Raw genomic sequence first — 17,835 nt, 5'->3', positions numbered from 1 at the left:
AAATGTAAGGATGTAGAAGCGAGTATCACTAGGGGTAAGATAAATACTGCCTACAGGAAAATTAGAGAGACCTTTGGAGATAAGAGAACCACTTGCATGAATATCAAGAGCTCTGATGGAAACCCAGTTCTAAGCAAAGAAGGGAAGGCAGAAAGGTGGAAGGAGTATATAGAGGGTCTATACAAGGGCGATGTACTTGAGGACAATATTATGGAAATGGAAGAGGATGTAGATGAAGATGAAATGGGAGATACGATACTGCGTGAAGAGTTTGACAGAGCACTGAAAGACCTGAGTCGAAACAAGGCTCCCGGAGTAGACAACATTCCATTAGAACTACTGACGGCCTTGGGAGAGCCAGTCCTGACAAAACTCTACCATATGGTGAGCAAGATGTATGAAACAGGCAAAATACCCTCAGACTTCAAGAAGAATATAATAATTCCAATCCCAAAGAAAGCAGGTGTTGACAGGCGTGAATATTACCGAACTATCAGTTTAATAAGTCACAGCTGCAAAATACTAACGCGAATTCTTTACAGACGAATGGAAAAACTAGTAGAAGCCGATCTCGGGGAAGATCAGTTTGGATTTCGTAGAAATGTTGGAAGACGTGAGGCAATACTGACCCAACGACTTATCTTAGAAGCTAGATTAAGGAAGGGCAAACCTACGTTTCTAGCATTTATAGACTTAGAGAAAGCTTTTGACAATGTTGACTGGAGTACTCTCTTTCAAATTCTGAAGGTGGCAGGGGTAAAATACAGGGAACGAAAGGCTATTTACAATTTGTACAGAAACCAGATGGCAGTTATAAAGGTCGAAGGGTATGAAAAGGAAGCAGTGGTTGGGAAGGGAGGGAGACAGGGTTGTAGTCTCTCCCCGATGTTATTCAATCTGTATGTTGAGCAAGCAGTGAAGGAAACAAAAGAAAAATTCGGATTAGGTATTAAAATCCATGGAGAAGAAATAAAAACTTAGAGGTTCGCCGATGACATTGTAATTCTGTCAGAGACAGCAAAGGACTTGGAAGAGCAGTTGAACGGAATGGATAGTGTCTTGAAAGGAGGATATAAGATGAACATCAACAAAATCAAAACAAGGATAATGGAATGTAGTTGAATTAAGTCGGGTGATGCTGAAGGAATTAGATTAGGAAATGAGACACTTAAAGTAGTAAAGGAGTTTTGCGATTTGGGGAGCAAAATAACTGATGATGGTCGAAGTAGAGAGGATATAAAATGTAGACTGGCAATGGCAAGGAAAGCGTTTCTGAAGAAGAGAAATTTGTTAAATTCGAATATAGATTTAAGCGTCAGGAAGTCTTTTCTGAAAGTATTTGTATGGAGTGTAGCCATGTATGGAAGTGAAACATGGACGATAAATACTTTGGACAAGAAGTGAATAGAAGCTTTCGAAATGTGGTGCTACAGAAGAATGCTGAAGATTAGTTGGGTAGATCACATAACTAATGAGGAGGTATTGAATAGAATTGGGGAGAAGAGGAGCTTGGGGCACAACTTGACTAGAAGAAGAGATCGGTTGGTAGAACATGTTCTGAGGCATCAAGGGATCACCAATTTAGTATTGGAGGGCAGCGTGGAGGGTAAAAATCGTAGAGGGAGACCAAGAGTTGAATACACTAAGCAGATTCAGAAGGATGTAGTTTGCGGTAGGTACTGGGAGATGAAGAAGCTTGCACGGGATAGAGTAGCATGGAGAGCTGCATCAAACCAGTCTCAGGACTGAAGACCACAACAACAACTACGCATGCCGTCCTGCCCCAACCGAACGACAAACAAACGGTAGTTAAAACGTGTCAGAATGAGTTGGACAGTTCTTTTATATTTCCTTTTATAATCGCAGCGCAGACCTACTTCTGTTTTGCCGTTGATGATACACTAAAATAAACTTAGTTTATCTTTTGATCTGCCAACGAAACTGCATAAAACTAGGACTTCATTTACTGACGTTGAATTGTTTCCCGGCAATGCCGGCAACATAAAATTATCAGAGCGTGAAACCCCGATAGTATTTTAAGGCAACGGTAATTCAAAGCTATCGGCTCAATACATCGATTTTCTATTCCTTTTTAAAAGAAATCTGTCCAGCTTTTTCTTTTACGTAATCTCGTGGTGTAATGATACTTCCGCCACATACACCCACAACTCGACGTTGATCACCTGCCATATGAAAGTAGTGCATCAGTGGTCAGAATAATTCGAAATCCAGTGATAATTGAAGAAATTGATTCATTTAACATATATTCCGTACTGTGAAAATCCGTTCGTGGCATAAATAATTTTCGGAGAAGTTTAGTAAACTACTAGGTAGGCTGCACGTATTCTTCAACAAATAACCAAACAGTAAAGGATAACTATTGCAAATAAGTTAGCTTCTGGCTGCAAGGCTTTCAACCAGAGGCTAATTTATTTATAATTTCAGCTCATCGCACAAGTGTGTTTCCGCTTTCTATCACGATGGTAAGTTTAAAAGGACAACCACTTTTTGTAAATTGTGGTTAACATTTTAGTTAAAAGGAAGAAAACAAGCACTTTCACTCTTCAGATTAGAATCGTTCTTTGAAACTTCGGACCTGCTTATCTTGTCGCATTAACATTCTATAAAGATTTTCATGGCGGCTGATCGCAGTAACATATTTGACAAAAAATGTTTACCCATTTGAAATAAACTGAACATGTTCCGGCCTAACGACTAGCGCAGGCACTAAGACGAAGACGCACGAGCGGAGAAGGCTGTGAGACGTCAGCAAATAGTTCGCTGACTAGAACCGTACCACGACAGGAGCGGCCTCTATCCAAAAAAATATAAGCGCCCGGCCGGACAGTAAAGGGAGAGTAAGTAGAAGACGCACACTAGTAGAGCCGTCACCCTAACTGTTACACTGAGGCTTTTGGCTCCTATTAATTGCTTTTATGGACATTGTATATAGCGAAGGTTACTGATTATTTGCATGTCGCACATCGCTTGCGACAACTCGTTGGAAACCAGTGTTGATTATTGTCAACCTACTTTATTGTAATACAAATCATTAATGTGATTTGCTTGAATTGTCGTATAGCTAACCATGAAAGCAGCATCCTTTAGGCACCCTAAAGAGACAAGTGGGCAGGACCCCACAGAACGAAATAAGTACTTGTATTTTATTATCCAGCCGACAAAAAAAGTGAATTTACTCAAGTTATGTGAAACGTATCAAACGCTAATCAACGTAATGATCTGTGACAATTAGATACAATATTAGTAATATTCTTGGCTGATTATATACAACATAAGAAAAACGAGTGGCTAAATAATTTAATCTTCTTCATAACTACAACGTTACTGACAATAGAGGCTATCAAAAATGGTTCAAATGGCTCTGAGCACTATGGGACTTAACTTCTGTCATCAGTCCCCTAGAACTTAGAACTACTTAAACCTAAATAACCTAAAGACATCACGCACACCCATGCCCGAGGCAGGATTCGAACCTGCTACTGTAGCGGTCGCGCGGTTCCAGACTGTAGCGCCTAGAACCCCCCTTTTTTTTTAATTCCACAAAAACAGTAACAAAAATGGCTACAATGAAATGACGTAAATAAGGTGACAGATAATTGCAGGCTCGGCCACCCCGGCCGGCTAGAGGCTATCGCCAATACGACAGTTAACAGGTGTGAAATTTGTAAGATTTTTTTAGTCGGTGACATTCCGTAAGATCTTCGCTATGTAACAGCTCCATCTGGAGGTAAAAATGGTGTAAGTAGTGTGGTGTCACTGCCAGACACCACACTTGCTAGGTGGTAGCCTTTAAATCGGCCGTGGTCCGTTAGCATACGTCGGACCCGCGTATCGCCACTATCAGTGATTGCAGACCGAGCGCCGCCACACTGCAGGTCTAGAGAGACTTCCTAGCACTCGCCCCAGTTGTACAACCGACTTTGCTAGCGATGGTTCGCTGACAAAATACGCGCTCATTTGCCGAGACGATAGTTAGAATAGCCTTCAGCTACGGCATTTGCTACGACCTAGCAAGGCGCCAGTACCAGTTACTATTGATACTGTAATAATGTACCGTCAAGACCGACGTTCACCATTTACGGATTAAAGTTAAGTATTCCACCAGCTACGTCCGTTTTTTCTAAATTCTAGTTTCCTTGTCCTGTTCCCTCCTCACGCCAGCCTGCGTGAGCTAAAACGCATGCCTTTCGGCCTCCTCTAGTAACCCGGTGTTGGCTCTCCTGCCAACCACAACAAGTAATTCTACATCTGCTTGATTACTCTGCTATTCACAATAATGTGCCTGGTAGAGGGTTCAATGAACCACCTTCAAGCTGTCTCTCTACCGTTCCACTCTCGAAAGGCACGCGGGAAAAACGAGCACTTAAATTTTTCTGTGCGATCCCTGATTCCTCTTATTTTATCGTGACGATCATTTCTCCCTATGTAGGTGGTTGCCAACAGAATGTTTTCGCAATCGGAGGAAAAAAGTGGTGATTGAAATTTCATGAGAAGTTCCCGTCGCAACGAAAAACAACTTTGTTTTAATGATTGCCACTCCAATTCACGTATCATGTCTGTGACACTATCTCCCCTATTTCGCGATAATACAAAACGAGCTGCCCTGCTATGTACTTTCTCGATGTCATCTGTCAGACCCACCTGATGAGGATCCCACACCGCACAGCAATACTCCAGAATAGGGCAGACAGTCGTGATGTAAGCAATCTCTTTAATAGACCTGTTGCACCTTCTAAGTGTTCTGCCAATGAATCACAGTCTTTGGTTTTCTCTACCCACAATATTATGTATGTGATCGTTCCATTTTAGGTTATTTGTAATAATAATCCCTAAGTATTTAGTTGAATTTACAGCCTTCAGATTTGTGTGACTTATCGCGTAATCGAAATTTAGCTGATTACTTTTAGTACTCATGTGAATAACGTCACACTTTTCCTTATTCAGGGTCCATTGCCAGTTGTTTTGATCATCTGACGATTTTACAAGACTGTAAATGACAGAATCATCTGGAAACAATCTAAGACGGCTACTCAGATTTCTCCTATGTCGTTAATATAGATCAGGAACAATAGAGGGCCTATAATAATTCCGTGGGGAACGCCGAATATTACTTCTGTTTTACTCTATGACTTTCCATCTATTACTACGAACTCTGACCTTTCTGACAGGAAATCACGAATCCAGTCGCACAACTGAGGCGATACTCCGTAGGCACGCAGTTTGATTAGAAGACGTTTGTGAGCAACGGTGTCGAAAGCCTTCTGGAAACCTAAAAGTATGGAATCAATTTGACATTCCCTGTCGATAGCACTTCATGAGTATAAAGAACTAGTTGTGTTTCACAAGAACGATATTTTCTGAAACCGTGCTGACTATGTGTCAATAAATCGTTTTCTTCGAGGTACTTCATAATGTTCGAATACAGTATATGTTCCAAAACCCTATTGCAAATCGACGTTAGTGATATAGGTCTGTAATTCAGCTGATTACTCCTACTTCCCTTTTTGGGTATTTGTGTGACTTGAGCAATTTTCCAGTCTGTAGTTACGGATCATTCTGTGAACGAGTGTTTGTATATAGTTGCTAAATATGGAGCTATTGTATCAGCATACTCTGAGAGGAACCTGACTGGTATACAATTTGGACTGTAGGCCTTGCCTTTATTAAGTGATTTAAGCTGCTTCGTTACTCCGAGGATATCGACTTCTATGTTTCTCATCTTGGAATTTGTTCTTGATCGGAATTCAGGAATATTTACTTCGTCTTCTTTGGTGAAGGAGTTTCGGAAAACCGTGTTTAATAACCCTGCTTTAGTGGCACTGTCGTCAGTGACTTCACCGTTGTTATCACGCAGTGAAGGTATTGATTGCGTCTAGCCACTGGTATGCTTTATGTATGACCAGAATCTCTCTGGGTTTTCTACCAGATTTCGAGACAGAATTTCTATTGGTGTCAGACAGATGTCACTAGGACAACGAATCTCAAAGGTGTTCGTATAGTCTTGCTACCTTATGAACCCAGTAAATTGATAGTAATATTATTAAATAAAGTAATAAATAGTTGACGAATTCTCTTCCAAATTTATTGGTTACCTTACGAGAAGTGAGTCTCTCTCTCTCTCTCTCTCTCTCTCTCCAGTGGAAACGAATTGCAGCGACACGTTGTCGTTAAATCGCTAGGTGACATCAGCTATCGAGAATACTGTTTCACAGAGTGGTTCACTGCAATGGAAACTAATGATTTAGGTCGTTGGTGCGTATTGAAACTCCGTAACCACTGCGTGTATACTTTTGGGAGGACAATATCAATCTCAAAAGATACCAAACTGGCCATTCTTGTCAGCTATCTACATGCTGCTGTTTATTTTAAAAATCATGATTGCCTTGTTTAACATAAGCCCAAAGAGTTTTGCTGGTGTTCGTTCTTTTGAGATACGTACAGTTTCCGTTTGTTGTTTTCTTTTTTTTCCTTCAGTTTTCACATCATGTTTCCTTAGAATGAATACATTTTAGTCGTGAAACTATACATACAGACTTTCAATGGACCAGCAGTCACAAAATACCCACACAATATGTAATAGCATAAACTTTCATGTCAAGACACATTTGGCAAAAGTACGGATCTTAATAAATGAAAGAATAACGCAAGACACTACCACGAGTGCTGCAGTTCATCTCGAGCTCCATGTACCCCTGTAGGCCACAAGTGACGTGTGTGTCGGAGGGAACGACTGCCCGCCCCCCCCCCCCCCCCCGTCTTGTCCTTGTCGCGAATAGTTCGCGGGCCGGCCGTTGTGACCGAGCGGTTCTAGGCACTTCAGTCTGGAACCGCACGACCGCTACGGTCGCAGGTTCGAATCCTGCCTCGGGCATGGTTGTGTGTGTTGTCCTTAGTGTAAGTTAGTTTAAGTAGTGCGTAAGCTTAGGGACCGATGACCTCAGCGGTTTGGTCCCGTAAGACCTTACCATAAATTTCCAATTTCCTTCAATGCTTGATGTCTTCGCCGGCTCCGATGGCATCTTCCGGCAGAATAACCGTGCATGTTACAAAGCCAGAATCTTGCTCTTGTGGTTTGGGAAGAATGCGTTGAGCACTAACAACGATGTTTTGGCCACCAACTTCGCCTTATCTGAACTCGATGGAACATCTCTGGGACACTATTAGGCACCAACTTCGGACCACAAACTATCAACGGTATCTGCGTGACCTGTGCAAAAACATCTGGTGCTTCACACCTCCGTAAGCCTACGAAAGCCTTGTCGAAACCATGCCACGGAGAATCGCTGCTGTATTGTGTTCCAAACATGTACCAACACGGTATTAACAACTATACCTTCAACTTTTTGGCGTTTCAGTTCGTCGCAACGATGCTGGCACTTCGGAACTTGCAGTCTATCGGAAACCGACAAATATGGATTTATATTTAAGTTCAAATAGCTGTCACCATTATTTCCACACGAGAGCAGTCTTTGGGATGAGTTTCTACACTAAAAGGAGACCATATGGCAATCGGATTTTTGTAACTTTTTTATATTTATGTCTCTAAATTTCAGTACTAAATATCAATCGCCCAAAGCAGTTCAATGTATCTCTCAAACATTCCCCATAAAATCGACTTTTTAAGTTTTCCGAGAGACTTTAATACCCAGAAGTAAAATCAAAATTTTCGGCACACTGTATGGCTCTCTAGTGTAATGCTATCCTGTCACGCGGATGTCCTGCGTTCGATGCCTGACCGATTCAAATTTTTAACGAAAGGTGTATATGCTACGAGCATTTCCGTGAGGTGTAAAATACATAAAGACGGGGAAAAAATCAATAGCGCTCAAGAACGGTAACCACTGGTTCGAGTCTTGTTTCGGTCATCATTTTTTTAGTTGCTTTAAGTCCAAGTCGGAAAACCACATAAACTTAAAGATAAAATTCATCAAATATACGCTACTTAACATATATCTAATTCTCGTTTTTATAAAAATTGCATTTCTTCTTATTTCTAATTACATACAATGCACACAAAATTACAGCTTTCATTGCAAATACAAATTCTTTAACTGCCGATCTTTTACGAAAAGTTGTTTAAATTACGGAAAAAAATACAATTTATTTTACATTCTTATATCTTTTACGCTCCACGGAAGTGCTCGTCGAGCATGCATTTTGTTCAAAAGTTTGCACCTGCTGAGAAGCGAACCCAGGATCACTACAGGGCAGACGAGCATTCTAACAAACAGCCACGTTGCCTATCGAAGAAAAACTTCTAATTTTGGGGTATTAACGTCAGTCCGACATCTTCAAAGTCGATTATATACACAATTTTTTGGAGTTTCATCGCGCTGCTTTGGGTGACTGATATTTCAGTTCTGAATTTCAACCACCATAAATATAAAAAAATATAAAAAAGCCAATTGCCTTATGATATTTAAAGCCAACGGGTATTTCCCATGGCAGATACGAAAGGTACCACGAATGAAATCAAAGGTGTGCACGATGAATGCTAAAGAAGACATAGAAACATTTAAATTCATGGCTTTCCTACCGATTTTGGGAACGCTACCTGCGAAAACAGGACGGATCCTCAGGAAGCACATAATAAAAGTGATTTTTCGCTCTCTGCCGAAGACAGCAGCACTCTTGGATTCCGTTAAAAATTATCCGATGCCTCGAAAAGCTGGGTTTTACAGCATACCTTGTAAGTACGACTTTTCAGATACTGGACACACGACTTGTATAGTCAACGGAAGATGTACGGAACACAACAGATACACCCGGCTCTTGTAGCATAACTAACTGGCTGTCGCAGAGCTCTCTATTGATAACAGTCACTCTAGACTGTACGAAAACATGGAAATTTTAGCGTCGACTTCAACTTTTTTGCACTCGATAATGAAAGACGAGGTTGAAATGCGTTTTAATTAATACATATAGTGGTTTCAGCTGGAATAAGTCACGGATTCTGATGCTTTCTTTAAATATGCATAGACGTCACCATAGGGCATATCACAGTGATACATCGAGGTCCCAGCGTGGATCGACGGCGTAACCACTGATCTAGTTCATATTTTTATTACTTCGGCTTTTAGCACGACACTATTTAACCACTATAACTGAAATAATACGACGTTTAGAACAATGTACATATAACCTGTGTGAAACACGCTGTGGAGAGGAGACATTCGTAATGCGATTTCATAATATGCAGGGTTATTACAAATGATTGAAGCGATTTCACAGCTCTATAACAACTTTATTATTTGAGATGTTTTCACAATGCTTTGAACACACATACAAAAACTCAAAAAGTTTTTTTCGGCATTCACAAATGTTCGATATGTGCCCCTTTAGTGATTCGGCAGACATCAACCCGATAATCAAGTTCCTCCCACTCTCGGCGCAGCGTGTCCCCATCAATGAGTTCGAAAGCATCGTCGATGCGAGCTCGCAGTTCTGGCACGTTTCTTGGTAGAGGAGGTTTAAACACTGAATCTTTCACATAACCCCACAGAAAGAAATCGCATGGGGTTAAGTCGGGAGAGCGTGGAGGCCATGACATGAATTGCTGATCATGATCTCCACCGCGACCGATCCATCGGTTTTCCAATCTCCTGTTTAAGGAATGCCGAACATCATGATGGAAGTGCGGTGGAGCACCATCCTGTTGAAAGATGAAGTCGGCGCTGTCGGTCTCCAGTTGTGGCATGAGCCAATTTTCCAGCATGTCCAGATACACGTGTCCTGTAACGTTTTTTTCGCAGAAGAAAAAGGGGCCGTAAACTTTAAACCGTGAGATTGCACAAAACACGTTAACTTTTGGTGAATTGCGAATTTGCTGCACGAATGCGTGAGGATTCTCTACCACCTAGATTCGCACATTGTGTCTGTCCACTTCACCATTAAGAAACAATGTTGGTTCATCACTGAAAACAAGTTTCGCACTGAACGCATCCTCTTCCACGAGCTGTTGCACCCGCGCCGAAAATTCAAAGCTTTTGACTTTGTCATCGGGTGTCAGGGCTTGTAGCAATTGTAAACGGTAAGGCATCTGCTTTAGCCTTTTCCGTAAGAGTTTCCAAACCGTCGACTGTGGTACGTTTAGCCCCCTGCTTGCTTTATTCGTCGACTTCCGCGGGCTACGCGTGAATCTTGCCCGCACGCGTTCAACGGTGAAACGCGTTCAATGAGTCCACTGGACACGAGAGACAGCAAATCACTTAGTTGTATGAAAGCCGTTAAGTCAGCTCCTGCAATGGTGTTAACGGCCATCGTTCCTTTTGGATGTATATATATTTGCGTGAGCTATAATCTTGCGCTCGTGGTCTGGCGGTCGCGTTCTCGCTTCCCGACCACGGTGTCCCGGGTTCGATCCCCGGTGGAGTCACGGATTTTCATGTGCCCCGAGATGACTGGGTGTTTGTGTTGTCCTCACCATTTCATCATCATCGTGAAAGTGGCGAGATTGGGCTGAGCAAAGTTTCGGAATTTGTACGGACGCTGATAACCGCGCAGTTGAGCGCCCCAAAAACCAAACATCCTATAATCTTACCTAAGGAATATGTTGTTCTGGGCGAATGACCAAGAGCTGGGATAGTACAGATTGTCTGACATCACAAATTGTGACGTCATCACATTAACAGTAAGGTATACTCGATATCCCGATCCGATGTGAGTGGGCGGGGAAGGATCCATGATTGAAACGGGTCCGCACAAGAGATGATATTATTTCCTTGCGTGTTTAAACTTCAAAAACCACGGCCGTTCAGGTCTGTGTGGCTGTACTAGTATACCTGCGTAGCTATTATCCCGTATTTGTTGCCTATAATCCATTTGTTGACTGTAGTCCATTTGTTCTGCTTCTTGTTTGAGATACAAAAGGTAGTCTCTGTATGGGCGTTAGCTGTTCACAAGGTCTCCCGCTGTTACTCGCATCTGCTGCTGGTTAGTCTGCCGTACAATGCGAGACTCAGAGGGCCAGAGACACGGGTTCCCAGGTAGATGCCGTGTTTCTTGACTTCCGCAAGGCGTTCGATACAGTTCCCCGCACTCGCTTTGAAACAAAGTAAGAGAATATGGACTATCAGACCAATTGTGTGATTGGATTGAAGAGTTCCTAGATAACAGAACGCAGCATGTCATTCTCGATGGAGAGAATTCTTCCGAAGTAAGAGTGATTTCAGATTTCAGGTATGCCGCAAGGGAGTGTCGTAGGACCGTTGCTGTTCACAATATACACTCCTGGAAATGGAAAAAAGAACACATTGACACCGGTGTGTCAGACCCACCATACTTGCTCCGGACACTGCGAGAGGGCTGTACAAGCAATGATCACACGCACGGCACAGCGGACACACCAGGAACCGCGGTGTTGGCCGTCGAATGGCGCTAGCTGCGCAGCATTTGTGCACCGCCGCCGTCAGTGTCAGCCAGTTTGCCGTGGCATACGGAGCTCCATCGCAGTCTTTAACACTGGTAGCATGCCGCGACAGCGTGGACGGGAACCCTATGTGCAGTTGACGGACTTTGAGCGAGGGCGTATAGTGGGCATGCGGGAGGCCGGGTGGACGTACCGCCGAATTGCTCAACACGTGGGGCGTGAGGTCTCCACAGTACATCGATGTTGTCGCCAGTGGTCGGCGGAAGGTGCACGTGCCCGTCGACCTGGGACCGGACCGCAGCGACGCACGGATGCACGCCAAGACCGTAGGATCCTACGCAGTGCCGTAGGGGACCGCACCGCCACTTCCCAGCAAATTAGGGACACTGTTGCTCCTGGGGTATCGGCGAGGACCATTCGCAACCGTCTCCATGAAGCTGGGCTACGGTCCCGCACACCGTTAGGCCGTCTTCCGCTCACGCCCCAACATCGTGCAGCCCGCCTCCAGTGGTGTCGCGACAGGCGTGAATGGAGGGACGAATGGAGACGTGTCGTCTTCAGCGATGAGAGTCGCTTCTGCCTTGGTGCCAATGATGGTCGTATGCGTGTTTGGCGCCGTGCAGGTGAGCGCCACAATCAGGACTGCATACGACCGAGGCACACAGGGCCAACACCCGGCATCATGGTGTGGGGAGCGATCTCCTACACTGGCCGTACACCACTGGTGATCGTCGAGGGGACACTGAATAGTGCACGGTACATCCAAACCGTCATCGAACCCATCGTTCTACCATTCCTAGACCGGTAAGGGAACTTGCTGTTCCAACAGGACAATGCACGTCCGCATGTATCCCGTGCCACCCAACGTGCTCTAGAAGGTGTAAGTCAACTACCCTGGCCGGCAAGATCTCCGGATCTGTCCCCCATTGAGCATGTTTGGGACTGGATGAAGCGTCGTCTCACGCGGTCTGCACGTCCAGCACGAACGCTGGTCCAACTGAGGCGCCATGTGGAAATGGCATGGCAAGCCGTTCCACAGGACTACATCCAGCATCTCTACGATCGTCTCCATGGGAGAATAGCAGCCTGCATTGTTGCGAAAGGTGGATATACACTGTACTAGTGCCGACATTGTGCATGCTCTGTTGCCTGTGTCTATGTGCCTGTGGTTCTGTCAGTGTGATCATGTGATGTATCTGACCCCAGGAATGTGTCAATAAAGTTTCCCCTTCCTGGGACAATGAATTCACGGTGTTCTTATTTCAATTTCCAGGAGTGTATATAAATGACCTTGTGTATAACATCGGAAGTTCACTGAGGCTTTTGCAGATGATGCTGTAGTATATCGAGAGCTTGTAACAACGGAAAATTGCACTGAAATGCAGGGGGATTTGCAACGAATTGACGTATGGTGCAGGGAATGGCAATTGAATCTCAATGTAGACAAGTGTAATGTGCTGCGAATACATAGAAAGAAAGATCCCTTATCATTTAGCTACAATATAGCAGGTCAGCAACTGGAAGCACTTAATTCCATAAATTATCTGGGAGTACGCATTAGGAGTGATTTAAAATGGAATGATCATATAAAGTTGATCGTCGGTAAAGCAGATGCCAGACTGAGATTCATTGGAAGAATCCTAAGGAAATGCAATCCGAAAACAAAGGAAGTATGTTGCAGTACACTTGTTCGCCCACTGCTTGAATATTGCTCACAAGCGTGGGATCCGTACCAGATAGGGTTGATAGAAGAGATAGAGAAGATCCTACGTAGAGCAGCGCGCTTCGTTACAGGATCATTTAGTAATCGCGAAAGCGTTACGGAGATGATAGATAAACTCCAGTGGAAGACTCTGCAGGAGAGATGCTCAGTAGCTCGGTACGGGCTTTTGTTGAAGTTTCGAGAACGTACCTTCACCGAGGAGTCAAGTAGTATATTGCTCCCTCTTACGTATAACTCGCGAGGAGACCATGAGGATAAAATCAGAGAGATTAGAGCCCACACAGAGGCATACCGACAATCTTTCTTACCACGAACAGCACGAGACTGGAATAGAAGGGAGAACCCTCCGCCACACACCGTCAGGTGGCTTGCGGAGTATGGATGTAGATGTGGAACGTGATTTGATCCAAGCGAATTCCATAACGTGATAAGTACCGTTTGCCTGATACTAGTGATCTACTTTATCTTCGGTTTATTTACAACTTCACTCGTTCCAGTTACGGTACCTAATAGCTTTTAGTACATTTTGCGAGTCAGTGATTATTATTGCTTTGGAAATTGGTACAGGGCTTACATATTTTACCGCCTGCAAAACAGCGAACTTTTCAGCGAGAAATATGGCAGCACCATCTGGGTGTTGATGCTTCCTTTCTTCGGCAGTCTGTGGTCACGAATAGGCGCATCTCGTATAGCGTTCCATATCTGTTTCTGATCCATCGTTACAAACATGAGCATACCTGCCTACTTCTTAGCGAAGTAAAAAAAACTCCTCCCGAACAGGCCATGAAGGCCCAACAGTACCGACCGGCCGCCGTGTCATCCTCACCCACAGGCGTCACTGGACGCGTATATGGAGGGGCATGTGGTCAGCACACCGCTCTCCCGGCCGTATGTCAGTTTCCGAGACCGGAGCCGCTACTTCTCAATCAAGTAGCTCCTCAGTTTTGCCTCACAACGGCTGAGTGCACCCCGCTTGCCAGCAGCGCTCGGCAGACTGGATGGTCACCCATCCAAGTGCTAGCCCAGCCCGACAACGCTTAACTTCGGTGATCTGACGGGAACCCGTGTTACCACTGCGGCAAGGCCATTGGCTACTCTTAGCGAAGTAAGACATAGGTGAAAAATGTCCATATCCGTTTCTCTTGCCGGAACAATCAACATGTGTAACAGAATGAACTGTGAAGAGCTGTGATAATGTTAGACGTCGTAGTCTCCTGACCTTCATTGCTTACATATTCCGCCCGCACAATCATATTCCGCACATGAAGACGCTTCATTCGAACCCAAACTCGATAACATAAAGTCAATGTTGTATGAATCATGTAAACGATATGCAAATAACTGATAAATCGCAAGTGTGCACCATTGTTGAAATACTCGAGGCTGGCGTACACACATACATTCCAGACACGACGGTCACAGGAGCTTTTAGTTCGAGAGAGGCAACCGCACGCCAGGAGGCCAGTCCCAACCCATCTACGTCGGCCGGTGGACGGGCCGCCCGTGGAGCGGACAGCATTTGCCAGAGGGAAAGGAGGAACGACCCCGTGTTCGGCTTAAAAGCAAATTCTGCTACACTGTGTGGGAGCGGCCAGCCTACGCATTCTTTACACATAGCACACAGTTTCAGAGATTTTCACAGGAAGACAGCAAACGCCAAACGCCGATACTACAGATTTCCGGATTGGTCACCTTAAACAAAACGTCATTCTCCCTGTTTAGAAGAGCAATGCTGATTGGCAGATGATATGTCTGATGCCTTGAGCTGAAGGAGTAATGGAAGAGACCGAAAGATATACCCCTTCATGTCTGGTGTGGAGAGGCGCCGTTCCGTTGTCGCTCGTGGAGCGAGGAACAAGTCTCTCCTCAGTACTTCACTGGGAGAGCACCTCTGTCGAGAGTGAATTGAAGTGTGGCTCTCTATACTGAGTCCTTGCGATTAAGCGTTGTTCACTGTGTTGGCCAACACACTTATTGTGTGGTGTGAACGGACATAGTTAAACGCCTGTGAGCGAATTTTTGAGTGGCATCGCGGTGGACTGGTTATCTGACCGGTGTACCACGCCAACAGCTAGACTAGGGGTGAATAGGAATCCTTGACTTCATCAAGGTGTAGAGAGAATTTGATTGGCGAAGGTCAATCCAGATAAAATGAGAGTTATCTTATTTGTCAGCAGCGAGCAGCGTAGACAGCAGTCATCGCAGCTTACGGTACTGTGCACTACAGCTATTGCGAACCCCATATTTCCTCCACAACAGTACACTTCACTGCATTTCACACGTGACAGCCTCGACCGTACCTAGCAACATTCTAAAGGATAATTATTCAAGTTGAGTAGGCGCGTCTCTCAGCCATTCTGCCAAGTCAACAACAATTATAACTTTGTATAGAAATTTCATTAGCGAATCCTATCCTTGAGAGGTAACTTCACATTCCGAAAAGAACCGGGATATAACTTTTTCAATTCATATCTAAAAGTGCCATATCGATTTCTCAGAATTTTTGCAAAATAAATAATAACTTTCGTTAGTTTCATGCTTTTCTTATACTAACTAGCACTACTCCAGTACCCAAGTAACCCACTAGTTACGTAAGAAATTTTGTGAATTTTTGTGTCATTTTCTTACAGCGGACGACTCCAGAAGATATTTATTGCTGAAAGTTTTTCAGGCATTTCCCTTTAGAACATTAGCAGCGTCTGTCTGACTTCTGTAGTAGTGTGGGGGTGGAAATTGCATCTTGCAGGAGCCAAAGGGTAAAGGGTTCTAACATTCTGCGTGGTGTCTGTTGTTCTATATCGTGTCTCCCTACCACTTTCGCGCAACGACGCTCTGGGCGTGTTTTTTAGGGAATTGACTAGTTTGAACCTGGGACCTGTTGCTGGTAAGGAGACGCCAGACCACACATGACATGTAGAATTCAGACGATTTCAGTGAAACTAGTGATGATATAATCAAATACTTAATGATTCCAGCGTCAGCTCCACCGCACTCCCTGTAAAAGAATGTTAATACTAACTAAATTTAGTGGAAGGGGTTCAAGGCTTTCCTATTTTTAGTTAGCTGGTAAAATAACGTCTAAAAAGAAGTTAAGTTTACCATTGGAAATTTTATTCCACTCACAAAACATTGTTTATAAGTTGCACTATTGATAAAAGGAAATGTTTTAATACAGGATGGTAAAAACCAACTGCGTTCAACAAAAATGTGAACGAATATTCTCTGAATGGGTTTCCAAGTTCTACAATGGATCGAAGGATGACCTATGCCATATCACATCTATAATGTAGGTTTAAATTAAGTTTCACAAAAGAGAAAACTATCAAAATGGTCTACAGTGACCCTCAATTATCTTTAATTACTTATCTAACTTGCAAATTACAGTGGCTGATGTGGCTTCTCAATAATTATATAACAGAAAAATCATCGCGTTTCAGATTTTTACTTCAAGTGGCAAATGTGAACACCATGAGCTTTAATTGACGATCGACACTAGTATTACGCAAAAAGGGGGTGTAACAGATGAGACTTCTGCAGTTCTGAGTGAAGCTTTATGCGCTGTTATGCGGCATCGCGTGCGTTCATTACCTTGTCGGTGTTCGTCAGGGGGCGGCTGGCAGCACAGCTCCGCTCACCTCGCCGTCTCGGAAGCAACTCCCTCCTAACTTCTCCTTACTACAATTTACCGAAGTTGGTTTAAAAAAACTATCTGGCTGTGTTTTCATCTGACCAGTCAGGGTCTCAATGTTAACCTTAAGCTCCGCCTACAAAAATTCTGTCTATCCAATGAGAAACGTTATACTTTTCGTGGTGGGGCAATGTTTTTAAAGTTTGCAACGTAACAGAGACGCGAAAAAGTCTCACGCTAAAACTTGCAGCTGGTGTGGTCCTTCTTGTGTTATCGTAAGATCTATACTGTTCTTCTGGAGGGCTCTAGCTTTTAACATGGGCTGGGGGGTGGTCCTAGCAGTTAGCTGGCTACGTGAGTGTCCGTCCCTTATCGTAGGGCCTTCCAGCTTAACACGGTTCTGCTCTCGGCTTCTGTTCTCGTTTCTCCCCTCGGAACTGCGTCTGTCTCACGGGGGGAAGGTATGACATGCATTTAGGCATTCTTGTGTTAGTCTGTGGTATTCCATTTGCTCACTCGTTACTCGTATTACTTTGGTTAATTTAATGTCACTATTTATTCGGAGCTGTGTGACATACTACTGGATTTGCTTATCATGTCAGGGTTTTCATGGAAGGTGTTGGATTTGCCTGACACCTTACAGGGTACATCTCAGATTAATCCGGTGCGCAGAATAACAGAATAGCAGACCCACTCCCACGCTCACAATAATTCATACTGGAACTTTGGAGGGACTTCAGTTCTACTACTTTGCAAGTACCGACGACAGTTTGAATATGAGGTTCCGAGCCCATTCTAGAACGAAAGAGAACACCAAGGAAATTAGCTAGCAATGCGTTTGCTACTTTGTGAGCGTAAACTTGGACATTGCGTAAACAGCTTGGTACAGTGCGTTTCGCGAAAGGTATAACAACCAATTTTTGCGGAGGTGTCTGCAACCGAAATCTGCGGAATGTTTGATCCAGTATACACATCACCTTTGAGGAGACACACAGCCTGGTCGAAATAGTTAGTCGACACATAAATGGAAACATCGTCTGCAAACCAGAGAATTTCTTTCAGGAGGAGGCTTAATTCACTCCAGCTCGGTAGTGT

At 43.9% G+C, this 17,835-nt stretch overlaps 1 pseudogene; it reads right to left on the bottom strand.

Annotated features, from left to right (window-relative positions):
* Positions 1-14,086: 14,086 nt before the first annotated feature.
* LOC124616834 lies at positions 14,087-14,204 on the bottom strand (annotated as a pseudogene).
* Positions 14,205-17,835: the final 3,631 nt, after the last annotated feature.

Source organism: Schistocerca americana, chromosome 5, assembly GCF_021461395.2.
Source record: "Schistocerca americana isolate TAMUIC-IGC-003095 chromosome 5, iqSchAmer2.1, whole genome shotgun sequence".
Taxonomy (NCBI): Eukaryota; Metazoa; Arthropoda; class Insecta; order Orthoptera; family Acrididae; genus Schistocerca; species Schistocerca americana.
Note: the sequence above shows the minus strand (reverse complement) of the source record. Positions and strands in the feature narration are given on the sequence as shown.